This window comes from Nothobranchius furzeri, chromosome 2 (genome assembly GCF_043380555.1).
Source record: "Nothobranchius furzeri strain GRZ-AD chromosome 2, NfurGRZ-RIMD1, whole genome shotgun sequence".
Taxonomy (NCBI): Eukaryota; Metazoa; Chordata; class Actinopteri; order Cyprinodontiformes; family Nothobranchiidae; genus Nothobranchius; species Nothobranchius furzeri.
The window spans coordinates 56531415-56555267 of NC_091742.1; the positions used below are offsets into that span (position 1 = coordinate 56531415).

The 23853-nt window shown below is 45.2% G+C and overlaps 1 long non-coding RNA gene across 3 annotated transcripts in view; it reads right to left on the minus strand.

Annotated features, from left to right (window-relative positions):
* The window catches only part of LOC139066388 (uncharacterized), a 100076-nt gene that overhangs the window by 15441 nt on the left and 60782 nt on the right, over nt 1-23853 (minus strand). The window contains exon 5 of one of the 3 annotated variants that reach the window (XR_011519281.1): nt 5039-6675. The exons of the other annotated variants lie outside the window; for them this stretch is intronic. This is a non-coding gene — a long non-coding RNA (uncharacterized lncRNA). Of the gene's footprint in view, nt 1-5038; nt 6676-23853 lie in introns of those variants that run through there. 3 annotated transcript variants of the gene reach the window in all.

Below are 23853 nucleotides of genomic sequence, written 5' to 3' on the forward strand. Positions count from 1 at the left end.
CAAAAGTGTGGTGCTGTGCCGCGACTTGCCATGTTGCTCCCAACTTGTTGTTTACTTCCGGTGTTCTGGTGCATACAAGACATCTTGCTACTCAAAAGACCAAGATTCCTTGCGAACAGAGCATGCGCAGAACACACGCTTTGATGGGGATATCCCGGTATGCGTTTACACGACCAAACATTCTGGTTAGAAAAGGGTTACCCCAGGTGTAGAAACCGGGTTTTTAAAAACCCGGTTATGAGCATATCCGGGTTTTTGGCGGTGTTTACGTGGCCGTGCGGAACCGGGTTATTGTGAATATTCGGGTTTTAAAAAGGTTTCTGGCTGCATGTAAACGCACTCAGTGACTCCATTCATTCTGTTGGGTTTTCTTATAGTAAACGTTACTAACTGGCATAATGAACCCAACTCAATGAAATTGTTTACTTTCTGAAGTGCTTTGAGGTGGGTCTGATCATGATTTGATGCTTTAAAAAATTGCAATTATTGATATTACTGCTAATAATTATTTAAAAAACTTTTATTTTTAATCAAGTTGCCATCAAATTCATAGTCTGCACAAGCCAAAAAGATGTGATTTGAATATATAAAAGAATGCAACAATGATTTTTTTAAGTACACACCTCCAAATAGATTCAAAGTAGACAAAACAGTAAAAAACATGTCCAAGAAAGCATTAGAAAATATCACTCTACATCAACCACCCACTGGAGTGACAAAACAAATCATTCTAGAAATGCAATTGGGGCTGCACAAAATCACTTCGAGGGCAACAAATGGTCCCTGCACTGCACTTTGGACAAGCCTGGCCAAAGCTAATATCCTACTGTAGATTAACTGGAGACTTAAACTTGCAAAACAATATGCTAGTCTTCACTGATAATACGCATGCTGACATGGTACATGTGACACTTTTGCCACATATTTTATGTAGCACATGGTCACATATACAGTAATTGTAAAATAATGTGCAAGTAGTACATTTTGTTGCCAGTTGACTCAAATTATCTTAGAATAACACAGAATAGTTTCCTTCTCCTCCTCCTTACTGGTTGAAAGTGGAAATACAACTTTCGCCAACAACCCAGCTGCAGTCTGCTGTAGCTAACGCTAACAATGAGCTAACACTAACATGAGCCAACTGATAATAAAACAATCCACAAAGTAAAAAGATCCAAACTGTAGGACAAAAAAAATGTTACTTACAAGTCCAGCAGCAACAAAGCCAAGTCACCATCGATTGGTTATTTTGTAGCCTTCTTAAAGAGACAATGTGTAGTTTTTAACCGTTAATCTCTGAAAGTATCCATCAGAATGTGGTTGAAAATGAATGAAATTCTGCCCAGTTGTTGAAAAAATTGGCGGCTTTGTAACATATAACCATAAAAATCAGGTCTAAAACACATAGTAGCGGGTCTAAGTCTCTGGGCTATGCCATATTTCCTTCTACGGGTGCCCATGAGGACAAAATGCATTTACTGATTTGGAACCGTCACCTTATCGTGGTGGAGGAGTTTGAGTGCCCTAATGATCCTAGGAGCTATGTTGTCTGGGGCACTTAGTGCCCCTGGTAGGGTCTCCCATGACAAATTGGTCTTAGGTGAAGGGTGAGACAAAGAACGGTTCGAAGGATCTTTCATGGCGGTGAAAACGAAGAGTCGGAGTACCCGGCCCGGAGGGTTACCGGGGTCCCACCCTGGAGCCAGGCCTGGGGTTGGGGCCCGTGAGCGAGCGCCTGGTGGCCGGGCTTTCGCCCATGGGGCCCGGCCGGGCCCAGCCCGAACCGGATACATGGGCTCGTCCAACTGTGGACCCACCACCTGCAGGAGGAACATGAAGGGTCCGGTGCAATGTGAATCGGGTGGCAGACCAAGGCGGGAGCCTTGGCGGTCCAATCCCCGGACAAGAAAACTAGTTTTTGGGACATGGAACGTCACCTCGCTGGCGGGGAAGGAGCCGGAGCTTGTGGCAGAGGTTGAGCGGTACCGGCTAGATATAGTCGGACTCACCTCGACACATTGCATTGGCTCTGGAACCCGAGACCTGGAGAGGGGTTGGACACTCTACTTTGCTGGAGTTGCTCCGGGTGAGAGGCGGAGGGCTGGGGTTGGCTTTTTGTTAGCCCCGAGACTCTCTGCCTGTGTGTTGGGGTTTACCCCGGGGGACAAGAGGGTAGCTTCCTTGCGCCTTCGGGTCGGGGAACGGGTCCTGACTGTTGTTTGTGCTTATGGGCCAAATATCAGTTCAGAGTACCCACCCTTTTTGGAGTCCCTGGGACGAGTGCTAGATAGTGCTCCATCAGGGGACTCCATTGTCCTGCTGGGGGACTTCAATGCTCACGTGGGCAATGACAGCTTGACCTGGAGGGGTGTGATTGGGAGGAACGGCCCACCTGATCAGAACTCGAGCGGTGTTTTGTTATTGGACTTCTGTGCAAGCCGCAGTTTGGCCATAACGAACACCATGTTCGAACATAAGGATGCCCACCGGTACACTTGGTACCAGGGCAGCCTAGGTCACAGGTCGATGATAGATTTTGTAGTCGTATCATCTGACCTGCGGCCGTATGTTTTGGACACCCGAGTGAAGAGAGGGGCGGAGCTGTCAACTGATCACCACCTGGTGGTGAGTTGGATCAGATGGCAAGGGAACATGCCGCGTAGACCTGGCAGACCCAAACGCATAGTGAGGGTCTGCTGGGAACGCCTGGCAGAAGAACCTGTCAAGACGGTCTTCAACTCCCACCTCCGGCAGAGCTTTGACCACGTCCCGAGAGCAGTGGGGGACATTGAGTCCGAGTGGGCCTTGTTCCACTCTGCGATTGTCGAGGCGGCTGTTGCTAGCTGTGGTCGTAAGGTGGCCGGTGCCAGTCGTGGTGGCAACCCCCGTACCCGCTGGTGGACACCAGAGGTTCGGGGAGCCGTCAGGCTGAAGAAGGAGGCCTACAGGGCGTGGCTGGTCTGTGGGTCTCCGGAGGCAGCAGACAGGTACCGGATAGCCAAGCGGGGTGCAGCAGTGGCAGTTGCCGAGGCAAAATCTCGGGCGTGGGAGGAGTTTGGTGAGGCCATGGAGAAAGACTATCGATCGGCTCCAAAGAGGTTCTGGCAAACTGTCCGGCGCCTCAGGAGAGGAAGGCAGCAACTCGCTCACACTGTTTACAGTGGGGATGGGGAGCTGCTGACGTCAACTGAGGCTATAGTCGGACGGTGGAAGGAATACTTTGAGGAGCTCCTCAATCCCACCAATGCGCATTCCGAGGAGGAACCAGAGCTGGGAGGCCTGGGGATGGACTGTCCGATCTCGGGGGCAGAAGTTGCTGAGGTAGTCAAACAACTACACAGCGGCGGAGCCCCGGGGGCGGATGAGGTTCGTCCTGGGTATCTCAAGGCTATGGATGTTGTAGGGCTGTCATGGTTGACACGTCTCTACAACATTGCGTGGTCATCGGGGGCAGTTCCTAGGGAGTGGCAGACCGGGGTGGTGGTCCCCATCTTTAAGAAGGGTGACCTGAGGGTGTGTTCCAACTATAGGGGGATCACACTCCTCAGCCTCCCTGGAAAGGTCTACGCCAAGGTACTGGAGAGGAGGGTCCGATCGATAGTTGAATCTCAGATAGAGGAGGAGCAATGTGGTTTTCGTCCTGGCCGTGGAACTGTGGACCAGCTCTATACCCTTGCAAGGGTGATGGAGGGGGCATGGGAGTTTGCCCAACCAATCCACATGTGCTTTGTGGATTTGGAGAAGGCTTATGACCGTGTCCCCAGGGGCACCCTGTGGGGGACGCTCCAGGAGTATGGGGTGGGTGGCTTTCTGTTAAGGGCCATTCAGTCCCTTTACCAGAGGAGCGTGAGTTTGGTCCGCATAGCCGGTAGTAAGTCGGACCTGTTCCCAGTGAGGGTTGGACTCCGCCAGGGCTGCCCTTTGTCACCGATTCTGTTCATCACTTTTATGGACAGAATTTCTAGACGCAGCCGTGGTGTGGAGTGTGTCGAGTTTGGTGGCAGGAGAATCTCGTCTCTGCTTTTTGCGGATGATGTGGTCCTCCTAGCTTCATCCAGCTCTGACCTTCAGCTCTTGCTGGGTAGGTTCGCGGCCGAATGTGAAGCGGCTGGGATGAGGATCAGCACCTCCAAATCTGAGACCATGGTTCTCGACCGGAAAAGGGTGGCTTGCCACCTCCGGGTCGGGGGAGAGGTCCTACCTCAAGTGGAGGAGTTTAAGTATCTCGGGGTCTTGTTCACGAGTGAGGGTAGGAGGGATCGGGAGATCGACAGGCGGATTGGTTCGGCGTCTGCAGTGATGCGGACGCTGAGCCGATCTGTCGTGGGGAAGAGGGAGCTGAGCCAGAAAGCCAGGCTCTCGATTTACCGGTCGATCTACGTCCCAATCCTCACCTATGGTCATGAGCTTTGGGTAATGACCGAAAGAACGAGATCGCGGATACAAGCGGCCGAAATGAGTTTCCTCCGTAGGGTGGCCGGGCTCAGCCTTAGAGATAGGGTGAGGAGCTCGGACATTCGGGAGGGACTCGGAGTAGAACCGCTGCTCCTCCGGATCGAAAGGAGCCAGTTGAGGTGGTTTGGGCATCTGGTCAGGATGCCTCCTGGACGCCTCCCCGGGGAGGTGTTTCGGGCATGTCCTGCCGGCAGAAGGCCCCCGGGTCGACCCAGGACACGTTGGAGAAGTTACATCTCCAATCTGGTCCGGGAACGCCTTGGGGTCCTGCCGGAGGAGCTGGTGGACAAGGCCGGGGAGAGGACGGCCTGGAGCTCCCTAGTTGGGATGCTGCCCCCGCGACCCGGACCCGGATAAGCGGAGGAAGACGACGACGACGACGACGGAACAAACAGTTACAAAACTTTTGTCATTCTTAAATGTTGTTATTTAACACATTTACCATGTTGTGATTTGAAGTTTGTATATTTATATACTGTAATTAGATTATTTAATTACCTGATTTTGTATATTTATACAAATCTAAATAATCAATCAGAAGTGGTTGTTTTTATCATCAGGGAGTTTACTTCAACACTTTGTATTGACTGAGAGACAAGAAAGAGAGAAAGTTGGGATCGTTTAACAATCTTTAATTTCTATAATTATAAATTCTTACAATCTACCAGGACTATCTCAATGATGGATGCATATGGATGTAGATGGTTCGGTTTGGTGTGTGTGTGTGTTTTGTTCAGAATCTCTAGGCTGAGTAGCGAATCTGGTTGTTTTGACTAGGCTACCACGAGGCTTCAGAAGCTGATGACATGAGCCGCCATTTGCCGTATTTACGTACCCAGTAAGAGCCTCCCGTGTTAGATCAGGAATTGCCAGGTCTCGGACCTTCAGCGATACTGGAGCTGGTTGAAACAGCAATCACAGCAAACAACGCCCGTCTGAAGGGTCGACTCAGGTGAAGCGGCAGGCGTCAACAAGTTCACTCTTATTTTGAAGGACCGTCGTCTCGTTGGTAAAAACGACGGAAAATCTCCAGCTTGACAGATTTCAGCTCAAAGTAGGAAGTCCAGCTGGCCAGTCTGAACTTCTTAATGATGACGATGGAAATCCTTAGGAACTAGGATGTCCTGGAGCTGAGTTTAATACGTAACTGCTGAAAGTCGGACGTAACGTGGAACTGACTTAAAATGGCGTTGCCTTCTTTTTATATCTCCCAGTTGTTTGAGAATCTTAGTAAACCGGATTGGACTACTTTCATAAACAAACCAGATTCTGCCCTACCACAGGTGAAAGTTCCGATTGGTTGAAAACAACGTGTCATGCGTTTCCATGGTAATGCATATCAGTGTGTCTGGGCAGCCCTGTTTATTCATTTAAACACATAACTCATGACATCTTTATTTCACAGATCATCCACCTGATTATTAATGATCAACAAATACTTTGATTAGCTTATCACAAACGAAGTACTTTGATTAACCCATGAAAAGCGTTCTTCTTCTGTTCTTCTGTCTCTTCTCCTGGAATGTAAACATACTGAACCAAGCGTCCGACCTTGGCGGTGTTACTGTGTGAAGGGGCAGCTGTTAAGGCAGACCATTATACTTCCTAACGCTACACATCCCCCCTTTTCAAGGTCAATGTGGTCCTGCAAGAGACCACTTGGTCGTTGAACAAACCCAAGTTATGAAGAATCTTCACAACCGACAGGACGCGATCCCACTGGAACAGCCAACTGTGGTGAGGCACGAACCCCACGCCGAAGAACAGTCTCGCATACTCCTCAGGAAGAACACAAGTCAGCAGGTTATTAACTATTCCTCAGGGAAGCCACAATTGAAGCAACAGCAGCTTTATATCCTCACGGGCAAAACAGCAAAGCAAGAGCAAATCTTGTGTATATCCACGAGCAGGCAATAATTACAAAAAGCAGTAATATTCCAAATAAAAAATTGAACTTCGTATTCACTGGCAGGGTAATATTCCAAATAAAAATTGAACTTTGCAACAGTACTTATCGTAATCCACAAAAAGGGAACAGTAGTAGACAGTAATCCCAACGAATGCGGTGTCCCAGCAGCCATGCCGGAACCACGGTCGTCCAAGGCCAACGAGCCGGAGCACCGCCCAGGAGTAGTCGATGCAGATGACGAGTCACGGATCCACCCCCAGGAAGCAGGATCCTCACGAGCCCAGCAGAGGAGAGAGAGCCCAGTGCAGGCACTTCAATGTAGACATGACAAAATGGCATTTCATGTCATCAAAGAAATAAAAAAAAAAACTAATTCTATGAGTACCTGTTGTACTATGTGTAAGTTTTATGTAAATTACCCATTAAGTGAAGAAATGGATGCAACCCTCTCTGTGTAAGATGCACAAAGGATGGTGCGAAAAGCAGAAAATGAAAGAACCCTAACTGGTATCAGTGAATCCTCACTGGAAATACATGCTGTCAGGATAGGGGCAAAATTGGTTATGGCCCGTAAGGTAAATCAACTCGATAATCATAACAATCACCTTTAAATCAACTTCAAAGATACTATAAAAAACAGAAATGTAAATCAGTACTAAAATGTAAATCAGTAGTTAGTAATCCCTCATGTGAATGTACCCATAAGGAATTGTGATTAGGAAAGAGAAAAAAAAAACAGAATTTTGGACAACAGTACTATGTGGCCTAACCCACTTACTGTTACCTGGCCGTTTACCTGACTCCAGGAGCCCACAGCACGTCCGTCTCAACACACCCTAAGTCTGCACGTGACGTATAACATGAAAGACAACCATGCACACTCACAAACAAATTGGTGTAACCTGAGATAGAAATCTGTGGAACCAACGGGACGTATTTTTCACCCCCCTTTTGAAGTCGGTAGATTGTTGTTGTCATCGGCCAAATCTGCGGAACACTTGTGCAGTTTGATATGGTCCCTGTGTACCCATTTGTAGATGGGCGCCCTGTTTTTGTCGGTGATCTTGATCTGATACACGACCGGAGAGATCTTATCTGTTATCAGGTACGGACCCGAACATTTGGGCAAAAGTTTCTTAGCCAGCTTCCCCTTAACGCCACCCGTTTTGGGAGCGAAAATGTAGTACCAGGCCTCATCACCCACCTCGAGTTCGGAATAGGAGGCTTTCTTATTGTAATAAGTTTTTCTGCCTTCTCCAGAGATGCCTGTGCGAACGAGAATGCTGTAAGCAGGTGAGTTCTCAGGTGCTGGTCGTAGTAGTGGTGGTTTAGAAGAGTCTGAGGGGGACTGGCTGGCGGGACTGACGCGATGGCGTCGTCCGAGCAGTGTTGGCACGCAGCCAAACCCATGCCAAGAGGGCTACGTCGGTTCTGGGCATAGCGCACCTCGATGTCGAAGCTTTGAAGAGCCAGCAGCCCTGACGCGATCTGCGAATTGGTCACCACACCATCTCTGATGCGCTGACTGTTAAGAAGGTTACCGGCTGGTGCTGAGTCTCAATGATGATTTTCTGGCCACCAATGTAGTTCGCAAAGTATTTAACTGCCTACATGGTGGAAAGCAAAGCTTTTTCACAGTCTGAGTACTTCAACTCAGGCCCAGCCAAGAGCTTACTAGCATAGGCTACCACACGCCTGTCGCAGTCGTGAATTTGGTAGAGACCAGCACTCAAACAGTGAGCTGAGAAACCAACCTCAAGGTGGAACGCCTTGTCACAGTCGGGGAGCGCCAAGCACGGAGCCGAGCACATCGCGGCCTTCAGGTCATCCATGGCCTGCTGGTGCTGCTCTGCCCACTCGAACGCCACATCCTTCTTCAACAGATTAGTCAGAGGTCGTGCTATGTCAGCGTAATGTTCCACGAACTGACGCGAGTAGTTGCAGACCCCCAAGAAGCTCCGAAGTTCGGAGACGTTTGTCGGAGGGGTGATGGTGGCAATGCCCTGAATTCTGCCAAGTTGAGGCTGCACTCCCTGTGGTCCCACCAGGAGGCCAACGTACTGAACTTGCGACCTGCACCACTGTCCTTTGGCGAGAGAGATCTTTGCACCCGCCGCCGCGAGCTGACCCATGACATGGTCCATTTCGGACAGGTGATCATCCAATGTACGCTGACGAACAAGAATGTCGTCGACATAGATGAGGGTCCCTCGCTCTCGAGCATTGGGGCAGGCTTTGTTCAAGAAGATGTTGAACTCAGCAGGTGAGTTGGAATAACCAAAAGGACACCGGGTGAAGGTGTACTGCCGGTTGGCAAAGGAGAAGGAAAGTTTGTGTTGGTCCAATTCGTGGACGGGAATCGTCCATAATCCGGACGCAATGTCCAGTGTGGAAAAGTACTTAGCATCTTTCACTCGTGGGAGCTCCTGCTCCAGGCGTGCCATAGGCCACCGAGACAAGGGAACCTGTTTGTTGAGTTGCCGGTAATCAATGGTCAGTCGTCACTTACCATTAGGCTTCAGTACCGGCCACAACGGAGCCGAGTAGGTGCTGTCGCAGGGTCGAATGATCACTTTAGCCAAGAGGCTGTCAATGATTTCCTGGACTCGCCCTTGGGACGCCAGGGGAATCTTGTATTGCCGCAAGAAGGTCGGCGGTGCATCTGGCCTTGTAGGAATCCGGACTTCATGGATAGTGGTCAGACCACAGTCCAAGGAGTCAAGTGAAAGAAAATCCGAGTACTTTAGCAGAAGTTGTCGTAGTTTGTCTCGCTCGACCTCGTTGGTGAGAGCATCAGCCTGGTCTATGACCTTCTCAATCTGGGACAAAACTTCAGGTGGCTTACCGGGCGGCTTTGAGCGTGGTGGTGAGCCCGTAACCACGGCCTCCCCCGAAAGGCTTGCCACAGAGTAGTGGAAGTCCTTGTCAGGCGGCGGATTGTACGGCTTAGGCTTTTTCACACGCGCAAACAGTTCCCCGGACTTGTAGCTGATTTTAGCGTCCAGGCGCCGGAGACAGTCCAGCCCAATGAGCATGGGAAAGGGCATGTTCTCATCGATGTACACGGGGTGTTTGAAGGACATGGCCCCTATCGAGATGTTCACCTCAGTCTTCGAAGACGCGGTTCCTGGATCGCCACCGAAAGTAGTGAAAATCATCAGGCCGGTAATGAGTGTGTGTGTGTGTGTGTGTGTGTGGGGGGGGGCCCTCCCCCCTTTTGTCGTACATGCTGTTGTAAAAATCCCCGCTCACGAGCGTAATGTCCGCACCTGTGTCCAGCAACGCGACACAGCGATGTCCCTGATTTATAGTGACCTCAACTGCGGGCCTATCAGACCCCGTCCTCACGACCAGAGGTGCTAGCAAAACTTTGTCAGTCACGGCGATAGCGCTACCGGGGTCGTCGTCCATGGGTGCATCGCCTAACATCGCCACGGATGGAACGACCGGTGAGGTGTTGTTGCTTTCCTCTGAGGTGTTGTTGTTTTTTTTCTGCGCGTCAGAACCTGTGAAAACATCAGCCTGCAGCATCTTCGTCTCATCCGGCGGCGTCTCGGCTAAACACGGGGTTGCTGCCCGTGTCGCCTGAAAATCACGCATAAACTGTTTGACGTCCTCGCCGTCTTTCTGAAGAGCGCAGATCATGTTCATCATGTTCCTCATCTCAGTCATCATTGGTAGGAAAGCGCTTTGCATCGCCGCCTGAAGTTGTGATGGAAATTGCATTGTTTCCTCTGAGCTCATCGTCCAAATTAGTAATGTGTTCTTTAATTTACTAATTTCTCCAGAAACAACCTTACCTGTAGACTTATTAAAGAATTAGTTACAGGGAAGCTTGGCTTTTGAATGAATATTTTGGGCAAAATCGTTTAGTAATGCCAAAAATAACATTCTCTTTTGACCTACCCAAGATGGCGGGTCGAGCTACGTGTCGGGTTACCTAAGATGGCGGATAGCCGCGCATGCGTCGTCCGTCACTCGGCTTTGATCCCCGTAGCAATTTCGCGGTGCCACACACCGGATCGGAGACTAGAATCTACGCGAACTGAACCGACTGTACTTTGTACCGGAAGGGTCAGCGGAATTTAGGACGCAGATTCGCTGCGTCGGAACGGCTTAGACACGTATCGGGTCGCGCACGCGAGGCTAAACCGAGGTTGCTAGTTAGCTCTTCGGCTAATGCTAGCTATTGGCTGGAGCTACCAGCGCAAAAATTGCCCGATCAACCAAACGTCTCCAGCGACGAGGTAATTTGGGACTTAGCGACTGCACTCTGGTGTACAGACGTGGTCTGCGGTCTCTAACCACGGCTTAAAGCTGATAATATTAGCGAGGTATGCTAACTATTATGCTAGCGCGGTTACCGGAAAATAACCAGGCTCTGATCAGTAGCCTCGCCGAAGGGAGTGAGTCCCTACGGGGAGTAGAATCTCCGATTCTACTGAAGATGTTCACACAGTGTCACAAACACAGCTACAACAATAAAACAGACAGTTTTCAACGTATCAAGACAGGAAAATATACCTTCACATGTAGGCCCCAAGATGGCCGCCGATGCTACGTCAGCTTCAGGGTGTTTTGATGAAACAGCGCCTCCTTGGGAGGGTGAGGAATGTGCACCCCCCTTCAAGATAAAAGCGCTCTAAGCTGAATGGAGGAAAAGGCTCGCTTTTTCCTCTCACCTGAACTCACACTGAACAAAAATCCCAAAAATGTCTCAAAAATCGGCACAAAGTGTAATAAACTGTGCAGATATCAGGCTAAGCTTGCCATAATGTTGTGATTTGAAGTTTGTATATTTATATACTGTAATTAGATAATTTAATTACCTGATTTTGTATATTTATACAAATCTAAATAATCAATCAGAAGTGGTTGTTTTTATCATCAGGGAGTTTACTTCAACACTTTGTATTGACTGAGGGACAAGAAAGAGAGAAAGTTGGGATCGTTTAACAATCTTTAATTTCTATAATTATAAATTCTTACAATCTACCAGGACTATCTCAATGATGGATGCATATGGATGTAGATGGTTCGGTTTGGTGTGTGTGTGTGTGTTTTGTTCAGAATCTCTAGGCTGAGTAGCGCATCTGGTTGTTTTGACTAGGCTACCACGAGGCTTCAGAAGCTGATGACATGAGCCGCCATTTGCCATATTTACGTACCCAGTAAGAGCCTCCCGTGTTAGATCAGGAATTGCCAGGTGTCTGACCTTCAGCGATACTGGAGCTGGTTGAAACAGCGATCACAGCAAACAACGCCCGTCTGAAGGGTCGACTCAGGTGAAGCGGCAGGCGTCAACAAGTTCACTCTTATTTTGAAGGACCGTCGTCTCGTTGGTAAAAACGACGGAAAATCTCCAGCTTGACAGATTTCAGCTCAAAGTAGGAAGTCCAGCTGGCCAGTCTGAACTTCTTAATGATGACGATGGAAATCCTTAGGAACTAGGATGTCCTGGAGCTGAGTTTAATACGTAACTGCTGAAAGTTTTAGATAATCATCTTAAATGTGTATTTTTGACAGAAACATGGCTGAGTTCAGATGCTCCTGCTGTTCTCACAGAGGCCTCCCCACCAAACTTTAATTTTACTTATTCAATAAGAAACGGAAAAAAGGGAGGCGGAACTGCTTTTATAAGCTCATCTACACTTTCCGCAAAACATGTTTTATTTGATAACTACACCACATTCGAATATTGTGCAGCCATTTTCAGCGATCTTCAGATTTTGTGTGTTACTCTTTATAGGCCTCCGAGGCACAGTGCACTTTTTATACAGGAATTTTCCGAGTTTTTATCAATTCTGCACAACTCTAACCCCTGAAGTGGCTGCTGGTTTTCTGGAAACTTTTAAAAAGATCCCTCCTATTAATTTAAATGCCCCCTGTGATTTTATCTTCAATGATTTTAACAGCAGACTTAAATCTACTCTGGATTTGCTCGCTCCACCTAAGATTAAAAAGCTACAGCCAAAACCGGCTTCCCCTTGGAGCAATGAAAACTTGAAAATGTTGAAAAGATCTTGCAGGGCGGCGGAGAGAAAATGGAGGAAATATGAGAACACAATTAATAAACAAATATACAAGGAATTATTAAAATCATACAACAAAGCTGTTAGAAATTCCAGAAATAATTACTTTTCTAAAATCATCTCGGAACACAAAAATAATCCCAAAATTCTGTTTTCTACAGTCACAAATATTTTGGGTCGTGAATTTAGTTCTCTCCAGAAAACCCCCTCGGACTCTCTCTGTGAGGAGTTTGCAGCCCACTTCAGAGGGAAGGTAGACACCATCAGACGTAACATTTTTTCCACCCAATGTCATGCTGCTCCCGATCAATCTGAGAGTGTGTGTCTACCTGAGGAAACACTGGACAGTTTTGTCTTGGTTGAAGTTGAGACTATTGATAAAGTTTTCTCCTCAGTGAGGCCTACCACATGTGTTCTGGACCCTATCCCCACAAGGTTTTTTAAACAATTTTATGACTCATTTAGAGATGAGATTTTAACTTTGATGAACTGTTCCCTTCAGACGGGGGTCTTTCCTGCTGCTTTTAAACGGGCGGTGGTCAGACCCCTGTTGAAGAAGAGCAATTTAGATTTTAATGACTTTAACAATTTCCGACCGGTATCCAACTTACCATTTTTAAGCAAAATTTTAGAGAAGCTTGTTTTAATACAACTTAATGATTTTATCAACCACCAACATGTCCTAGAGAAAGTTCAGTCTGGTTTTAGGGTGAACCACAGCACTGAGACGGCCCTTCTGAAGATTTTAAATGATTTTAGAACAAATTATGATGCTCGGAGGGCAACAGTGTTGGTTCTGCTGGATCTAAGCGCTGCCTTTGATACAGTAGACCACACTATTCTTTTAACCCGTTTAAAACAGATCGGCCTCTCTGGTGTTGTTCACAGTTGGTTTACTTCCTACCTCACAGACAGGACTTTTATGGTGAGTCTGGATACCTGTTCCTCTGGGGTCCACAGCATCACATGCGGGGTGCCTCAGGGATCAATTCTAGGCCCAGTACTTTTTAACCTCTATATGCTCCCTCTGGGCAGCGTCATCAGGAGACATGGGGTGAATTTCCACAGTTACGCTGATGATACACAGTTGTACATCTCCGTGTCTCCTGATGACTCTCAGCCAATGGAAACACTTTTTAATTGCATTTTAGATATTAAATCATGGATGACTGAAAACTTTCTCCAGCTCAACCAGGGCAAAACTGAAGTTTTAGTCATCGGTCCTGAGGCCCAGAGAGAGAAACTTTTACCTAAACTACAATCAATGTCTTTTTATCCATCACTACAAGTGAAGAATCTGGGTGTTATTTTTGACTCTGAGCTGACTTTTATCCCCCATATTAAAAACATCACAAAAATAGGTTTTTACCAACTTAAGAATATCGCCAGAGTCCGCCCCATTCTCTCTCGGGCCAATACGGAGACGCTAGTGCATGCTTTTGTAACCAGTAGAATTGATTACTGCAATGCCCTGCTTTCTGGACTTCCCAAAAAGAGCATCTCAGGTTTACAACTCTTACAAAACTCAGCAGCACGTGTCCTGATGAAGACCAGGAAGCGGGAGCACATCACTCCGGTTTTAAAATCACTGCACTGGCTCCCCGTATGTTTCAGGATTGATTTTAAGGTTCTTTTAATGGTTTTTAAGTGTCTTAATGGTCTTGGGCCTTCTTATCTTTCAGAACTGCTTTTACTGTATAAACCCTTGCGGTCTCTGCACTCCTCTGGCAGCCGTCTCCTAGTTATCCCTAAAGTTAAGACTCACACCCACGGCGAGGCGTCCTTCAAGTATTACGGCCCTCGCCTTTGGAACGGGCTGCCGGAGGACCTCAGGGCCGAAGGGAACGTCCAGGCTTTTAAGAATAGGCTCAAGACCCACCTTTTTAGCTTAGCTTTTAACTGATTACTATTTATCTATAAATACATATTTATCTCTTTTATTATTTTTATCATTTTATATACATCTTAGTGTTTTTATATGATTATGTTTTCTTTTACTATCTTTATAATCACTTTTTATCAGTTACTTTTTATCATTATTAGCTTTTATTATTTTATATGTTATATATCTTAAATCCTCCAGTGTTTCCTCTGCGGAGCCCTCTGCCTTGGGGCCGGTGGTCAGGGGCGGCGGCGGCCGGGGCGCTCCCCAGGTAGTGCCCGGGCACTGGTGGGGGTTTCTGCCCTACGCCACTGGGCGTCATGGGCCGGTGTATTGGCTGATGCCGTTGATCTGTTGCTGCCAAGGCAGATGGCTCCGCTGATGATGCGTCGTTCATTACCTGACCCATCTGAACTCAGCCTATTGTTTCCTCTGGTGTTCACGAGTGTGTGTGTGTGTGTGTGTGTGTGTGTGTGTGTGTGTGTGTGTGTGTGTGTGTGTGTGTGCGGGTGATTGTATGTCCACTTTGGAAGTTGGGTGCGGGAGGGGAACTGTAATTTTTAATTGTTTTATACTTGGGGAGGGGGGCTGGGATGGGAATGTGGGATCTATGGGGCCATTTTAATCTGTAAAGCACTTTGAGTTGCATTTTTGTATGAAAAGTGCTATATAAATAAAGTTGATTTGATTTGATTTGAAAGTCGGACGTAACGTGGAACTGACTTAAAATGGCGTTGCCTTCTTTTTATATCTCCCAGTTGTTTGAGAATCTTAGTAAACCGGATTGGACTACTTTCATAAACAAACCAGATTCTGCCCTACCACAGGCGAAAGTTCCGATTGGTTGAAAACAATGTGTTATGCGTTTCCATGGTAATGCATATCAGTGTGTCTGGGCAGCCCTGTTTATTCATTTAAACACATAACTCATGACATCTTTATTTCACAGATCATCCACCTGATTATTAATGATCAACAAATGCTTTGATTAGCTTATCACAAACGAAGTACTTTGATTAACCCATGAAAAGCGTTCTTCTTCTGTTATTCTGTCTCTTTTCCTGGAATGTAAACATACTGAACCAAGCGCCCGACCTTGGCGGTGTTACTGTGTGAAGGGGCAGCTGTTAAGGCAGACCATTATACTTCCTAACGCTACACCTCTTCTCTGTGTTGCCAGTGTTGAAAGGGAGTCTGATGTGCTTGTTGTTTTGCTCAAGTGTGCACTCCCCTGGGCTTTTTGATCCTAATGGGTATCCTTTGGTAAGGCCTTACTCAAATACAAAAATACTGCTTGCTTGCCACAATTTAGGTATCTACTGCCCCATATCACCAGGATCAATACACACTGTAACTTTAAGCTCCTCAAATTAGTGTAGTTTATAATGTGACTCCATTCACATACAAAGAAAGACCCAGAAGCAAGAGGACCGGGGGGGGGGGGGGGGGGGGTCGGGGGCCACAAAGAGGGGACCCGCTGGCCGCCTAGGTGAGTAACAGCACTGAGCCAGCCGTAGAAGCATAAAGTCTTTAATTTGTGCTCAGGAGACAACTGGAGTTCACAGGAAGCAACAGGGTTAAACAGCAGACACGCCAATAATCCACCAACTAATAGAAAAGCAAACAGGGTTTAAATACACAAGGAGCAGGTAATCAGGTAAATGAGCGGCAGGTGCAAACAATAAACTAAGCTGAGCACGAAAAGGATTGTGAGTGTCAATGTTCACTCCAGTTATAGCTCTTTCCTTCACCCCCAATTTCTTAAGCTCCACCATGATTCCAACAGAAAATGCAAACTTCTTTTTTTTCTTCTTCTTGTGCTTTTTATCTACAAACTGAAAATGCTAACTGTTAGCATTACAGCTCACAGCTGTAAATTGGGTAAAGAGCTCGCTCTAGAACACCTACCCACTCCACAAAATTATCTACTGTTGTTTTTGGTCAGCAGAGGGATGCAGAGTGGTGTCAGAAAGGAATCTGGTCAAGTTTCTAATTCAACATTTACTGACATCAATGTTAAAGCTCTAGCTTAAAGTTTAAAACTATTTATTGTTTCTTTAAATGCATCTCACCTATTGTCCCTTTACTGTAATTTTTTTCAGGCTCAATTTGTGTCAAATATTTTCATAAAACGACACCCAAAGTAAATGTTTTGCAGTCACTGAATCACAAAAATTAAACATCCAGATGCTCACGACTATGTGGCAATTTTGCGAGAACATTTTTTAAGCAGATCTTTTGAAGATGATCATTGGCCAGAACCTGTGACTCACATGAGAAAATTAAAAACCTCTGCAAATATTTTGAACACTCCAGTGCAAACACTGTTTGAAATGTCTTGCCAGGAGTCACAACTCAATGAGATACTGGTTTTGGTTTAGAATAAATGCCTCAAGCCATGAATTTGGTACATTTTGTTGATGATGGCATGGATACATGACCTTTACATATAATAGAGTAGGAAAAAATGTTAATATACAGGTGCTGGCCAGTAAATTAGAATATCATCAAAAGGTTGAAAATATTTCAGTAATTCCATTCAAAACGTGAAACTTGTACATTATATTCATGCAATGCACACAGACCAATGTATTTCCGATGTTTATTACGTTTAATTTTGATATTTATAGGTGACAACCAATGAAAACATCAAATCTGGTATCTCAGAAAATTAGAATATTCTAAAGGCCAATGAAAAAATGTTTGTTTCTCTAATGTTGGCCAACTGAAAAGAATGAACATGAAAAGAATGTGCATGTATAGCACTCAATACTTAGTCGGGGCTCCTTTTGCCTCAATAACTGCAGTAATGCGGCGTGGCATGGACTCGATCAGTCTGTGGCACTGCTCAGGTGTTATGAGAGCCCAGGTTGCTCTGATAGTCGTCTTCAGCTCCTCTGCATTGTTGGGTCTAGCGTATTGCATCCTCCGCTTCACAATACCCCATAGATTTTCTATGGGGTTAAGGTCAGGCGAGTTTGCTGGCCAATCAAGGACAGGGATACCATGGTCCTTGAACCAGGTGCTGGTGGTTTTGGCACTGTGTGCAGGTGCCAAGTCCTGTTGAAAGGTGAAGTCTGCATCCCCATAAAGTTGGTCAGCAGCAGGAAGCATGAAGTGCTCTAAACTTCCTGGTAGACGGCTGCATTGACCCTGGACCTCAGGAAACAGAGTGGGCCAACACCGGCAGATGACATGGCACCCCACACCATCACTGACGGTGGAAACTTTACACTGGACCTCATGCAACGTGGATTCTGTGCTTCTCCGCTCTTCCTCCAGACTCTGGGTCCTTGATTTCCAAAGGAAATGCAGAACTTGCTTTCATCAGAAAACATAACTTTGGACCACTCAGCATCAGTCCAGTCCTTTTTGTCCTTGGCCCAGGCGAGACGCTTCTTGCGCTGTTTCATGTTCAAGAGTGGCTTGACACACGGAATGCGACACCTGAATCCCATGTCTTTCATGAGTCTCCTCGTGGTGGTTCTTGAAGCGCTGACTCCAGCTGCAGTCCACTCTTTGTGGATCTCCCCCACATTTTTGAATGGGTTTGTCGTCACAATTCTCTGCAGGGTGCGGTTATCCCTAGAGCTTGTACACTTTTTTCTACCACATTTTTTCCGTCCCTTCGCCTGTCTGTTAATGTGCTTGGACACAGAGCTCTGCGAACAGCCAGCTTCTTTAGCAATCACCTTTTGTGTCTTGCCCTCCTTGTGCAAGGTGTCAATGATTGTCTTTTGGACAGCTGTTAAGTCAGAAGTCTTCCCCATGATTGTGGTGCCTTCAAAACAAGACTGAGGGACCTTTTAAAGGCCTTTGCAGGTGTTTTGAGTAAATCAGCTGATTAGAGTGGCAGCAGGTGTCTTCTATATTCAGCCTTTTCAGAATATTCTAATTTTTTGAGATACCAAATTTGGAGTTTTCATTAGTTGTCACTTATGAATATCAAATTTAAATGTAATGAACATTGGAAATACATTGGTCTGTGTGCATTGCATGAATATAATGTACAAGTTTCACGTTTTGAATGGAATTACTGAAATATTTTCAACCTTTTGATGATATTCTAATTTACTGGCCAGCACCTGTAGAAATGTTTGGGCCCATGCCTCTGTAAAGAAATGGTGAGTTTACAGGCAGAACATACCTAAAGAGTGTTTTTTCATGCAATTAAGGTCAGCAGTTAAAATCCAGCTGGGACATTGCAGATATACTGCATGTCATGCATCTTAAGCAACAGGCCACCAGATGGCCTGGGCTTTCTTATCTTAATGATGTGAAGGAGGTGTCCCACTTTGCACAAATCTCAGTAAAGCCCAAGTTATACTGAGGGTTTAACCGTGGTTTTCACGTCTGTGAGGCAGTGAGTTTTCATGTGTGGTGAATTTTGTTATATGTATGTCTGTGTGCAGCCTAAAATTCATTACTGAGTGGACATAGATGTAAACATGTCCATTTGTGTTTCGTATCAATGGAACCACCTGTATTCATCATGTATGCATCTGTATCTGGAATAGATTTGGCCGTAAGGAGCAAAAAGCAGAAGAGCTTGGGAGTTGCTTTTTGTTTTTTCATGCAAAGACTTGTTTACATCCTGTTCAGACCTTCCAGCTACTGAACTTCACACCATAAAAAAATGCTGGGGAATTACAAATCCTCCAAAAAAGAGCAAATAAATAAAAAACAGCAGGGGACTTTTGGAAACGAGTTAAAAATATTACTGAGAGCTATTAGGCAGCCATGCTGTTGTGTAAGAAATAACATATGGAAGAGGAGAAAGGGGGCAGAATAGAAGAAAAACTAGTTTTTGATTCTCTGTGATTTTTTTAACACATTTAGATAAACATAATCTTGTTTTCTTAAAGTTGTTACAAATAAAAAATACCCCACCCCAAATTAAGCCAAGGTAAGATTTTCCCCACTATAGGGAGCCTAAGTCTGCTTCTGCATCATGGGTCCACGGAATAACGAAAACATGAATGCAAGTCAACGGGGCTAAAAGAGCTATTTTCTAATTTGTTTTGCCTTAGACCCTGGATCGCACAAATGTACTGCAATTTAAATGAAAAGTAATGATGGGTGTTTCGACCATGTCAGTCATGTACTTTGAGATTTATTCGCTTGTATAAGTTCGTAATTAGCATGACTGCAAACTACAAATCAGCACGTCGCATATGTGACGTCACCACATGATCTCCTCTCCCCAAAGTAGCTGCTACTTACCACATGACCAGATTTATGGTGGTTCTTTCCTCCTGTGGGAAGTTTGCTGAACTTACAGCCATTTTCCCTCCGTTTTCTCCAGATCTGGTTCGACGACGTCACTTTTGTGAAGCGCATTTGCAGTCCTGGACTTGTTTTCACATAAAACCTAAAATAGCGTCTCCCCCTGTTCGAAAATAAACACGTTCTTGGTCTCAAAATTTATCTTCACAGACATCAAATGTGAAATCCATGCCACATAACAAGCAGAATTAGAAAATAACGTTTTTAGCCCCGTTGACTTGCATTCATTTTTTCGTTCTTCAGGGGGCCCATGATGCAGAAGAAGGTGGGCGTGACTTAGGCTCCCCATTTACACTAATCTAAACTTGGATGAAATTATCAATTGATCATGGATCAGTGGTCCTGACATCTCACCTCTGACTGGCTAAAAGCAACACTACTGCTGACTCAGTTTGCTCTGCAATGTTGGTGATTTATCTCCTCAACTAACACAAGCCTGAAGAAGTTCTGCCATAATGTGGAGTTGCTAATGCTAATGATTAGTTTCTACTAGCCGAGATGTTATCTGCTGTTTCCAGGACGTTAAACCAACAATAGCCTAGCGTGACACTAACAGTTTTAGGCAGAATATTAAAATTTTAACTAAGATACACTAAAGTGCCAAATTATTGACTACACATGTCTACAACATGATTAGACACTCATTTATATAGTTTATCAGCAAAAAAAGTTGATTTGGGGGTGACTTGCTCTTTAAACTACTTACTAGAACAAATTCTCACTTTAAATACCTATATATATATATATATATATATATATATATATATATATATATATATATATATATATCAAAATATCTCATTTTAAATAGATCCAATGAAAAAAAACATTCCAGGTATCAGAAATGTTATTTCAAATAACATTTAAACTAGTTTTATTTTCATTTCAGTTAGACGTAACTTTAGTTTTGTGCAGCTAATCTAATTCACATGAATGGGAAACGTGACATCATTTGTCCTAAGAATTGCCTTTAACATATCTGAAGTGTGCATTGTGGATAGTAGCAAGGTTAGTATGGATATCTGAAATATAAATTTTCACTTGGAACAACAGATTCATAAATATCTGGAATACATATTCAATCTGCCTAATAAGTGTTGCTTATTGGGGTATGTCTCAAATCAGTGCACTTGTTGGAAAGTGTTTTACTATACTAATAATTTATACCTTACCCATTAAACACTGCACACCCTAAGGTGTTTTAGATTGTTGCTTTATTAAAACAACTTCAAAGTTTCATAAAGGTTGTCTGGACCTTTCCACCGGTTGCGTAAGTGTAGCAAAACTTCCTCAAAATGTAATACGCGGCAATTAGCCGCATGTGGAAACATTCAAAATAAAAGTCACGTACAGAATTCCACCATACCACCAAGCGCATGGGGAGTCCCTGTTCATGACATCTCTACTCGCCACTCCCACGTCGTGCTCCGGGAAAACCGGGTATCAGCCATGTCTCCAGTCCACCAGTTGACATATGAAGAATGCCTCAATGGGAACCTGAAACTGATTTTCACACCTGTTCTCTTGCTAATACTCAGGGCCTCTCAGAACAAACTATTACTCCAGTAGTAAAAAAAAATAATAATAATTACTTGTGACACCTCCGAAGCTGAGGTAAAGAGAATGGGAAATAACCCAATGACCTTTTTGGATACATGCTGCTGTCTTTCTTCTCGATTGTTGTCACGTGAACTGCTGAAATCACGCGTGGTCTCCGGTTCATTCATTCATTCACAGGACCAGCTGTGTTGAACGCTTTTGCTGCTATTTTGTGTCTAGAAGCTCCCGGTGGGAGCCCGAGGGTAAAGTGTGTATAACTTTACGTATCATTTACACATCCAGTGGAAAACCAGGTCTATGAAGTGCACTCTCTACATTCAGGGGTCAAGATGGAAAAATACTCCAGTAATTTATCAAAGTAACCATAAGAAATTAATGAAAAAATATATTTTTTGAATAACAATAATAATACAGCACTTGAGGTTGAAGGTTTTTAAATAGCAGAAATTAATATGGGTCTTGGCTGTTTAGAAATTAAACTACAGGATGTAGACACTGATTCTCCAAACTGATGTTTTTCAGGAAGCTATAAGATAGTGTTCGTTCATAAACTTCACACCGAAACAGAATTCAAATGGCCGAAAAACCTTCTTAAAAACATCAGTCATCTCAGCAGGAGAAACTAACAACATGATTAAATAAAACTCGAGTAAGATGTTTGAAAATCTGTTTTGAAGCAAGCGGACTCTTCAGTGTGCTACATCTTTATTTAGCTGCTTTTCTCACCCACACCCACTCATTTTCTCCGTGTCTCTTCACAGAGAGGTGTTATCCTTGTTTGACAACTCCCCTATGAGTGAAAGAAACGGTAAGACTGAAAAGCAAAGAGTGGAGGCTAAGCTGAATGAAGGCCAAAAGAAATTAGGTAAACCATCTTGGCTTGACAGAGAGGAGGGAACTCTGGGATCTAATTATCACCCTTTATGAGGCAATGGTGACTTGAATGTTAAAAAAAAAGATGAAAAGATGTGTTTAATAAAAATAATGCAATATGGAACCAGACAAAGGTTTTTTTTGGGGGGGGGGGGGGGACACATTTTGTGAACAAGTTTTAATAAAAATCTCACTTTGTTGGGTTTGTTGTCTCAATGGTTGTAGTTTTAAACCCATCTGATCACTAAGGACATGTCTAGTAAATAGAACTTTACAATTATAAGGTTTTATAAAAGTGATCTCACATTTTGGGATACATTTACACAAATAAATGACACATTATAGAACATAAACATAACTTTGGACCTTTTCTAGGGTTATCAATTGGCTTGACTATGCTGTTAACGTTATGTGCTATTATGTACATACAGTGCAGTCCAACATTTATGAATTAATGAAATGTGCCAAAATATTTTTAGATTAGTGTTAAAACCAATAATCATCAATGACTTGTCTGAAAATAATGTCTACTTCTGTGTTTTTGAATTAGAACCAGGATCTGTGCTGTAAAATATGGAGCTGGAAGTCCTGCCTACTCACCTCATGGTGTGTTGTAATTACAAATAAAAATATAAGAAAACTGAACATTTGAACATACAGCAGCAATAACTATTAAATTAAAACAAGTCAACTCTCACTTGGAAATTATTATCCATCCATCCATTTTCATCCGCTTTTCCAGAGCCGGGTTGCGGGGGCAGTAGCCTAAGGCGAGAGGCCCAGACTTGCCTCTCCCCAGCCACTTGGGCCAGCTCCACTGTGTCCTGGGTCTACCTTTAGGTCTCCTCCCGGTTGGACATGCCAGGAAAACCTCACCAGGGAGGCGTCCAGGAGGCATCCTGACCACATGCCCGAACCACCTCAACTGGCTCCTCTTGATGTGGAGGAGCAGCGGGTCTACTCCGAGCCCCTCTCGAATGACCGAGCTTCTCACCCTATCTCTAAGGGAGAGCCCATGCAGCCACTCTTAAGAGAAAACTCATTTTGGCCGCTTGTATCCACGATCTCGTTCTTTCGGTCACTACCCAAAGCTCATGACCAGAGGTGAGGGTAGGAACGTAGATCGACCTGTAAATCGAGAGCTTCGCCTTCTGACTCAGCTCTCTCTTCACCACGACAGACCGGTACAACGCCCGCATCACTGCAGATGCAGCACCAATCCGCCTATCGATCTCACGCTCCAGTTTTCCCTCACTCGTGAACAAGACCCTGAGATAATTAAACTCCTCCACTTGGGGCAGGACCTCATCCCTGACCCAGAGAAGGCATTCTACCCTTTTCCGAATCAAGATCAGGGTCTCAGATTTAGAGGAGCTGATTCTCATCCCAGCTGCTTCACACTTGGCTGCGAACTGCTCCAGCGAAAGCTGAAGATCACGTTCTGATGAAGCCAACAGGACCACATCATCTGCAAAAAGCAGAGACCTGATCCTCAGGCCACCAAAACGGACGCCCTCCACACCTTGGCTGCGCCTAGAAATCCTGTCCATAAAGGTTATGAACAGAATCGGTGAGAAAGGGCAGCCTTGGCGGAGGCCAACTCTCACTGGGAATGAGCACGACTTACTGCCGGCAATGGGAACCAAGCTCTGACCCCGGTCATACAGGGACCTAACAGCCCATATCAGACGGCCTGGTACCCCATACTCCCGGAGTACCCCCCACAGGGCCCCTGAGGAACGAGGTCAAACGCCTTCTCCAAATCCACAAAACACATGTAGACATGTACCCTCCAGGATCCCCCTAAGGCTATAGAGCTGGTCCAGTGTTCCACAGCTAGGACGAAAACCACATTG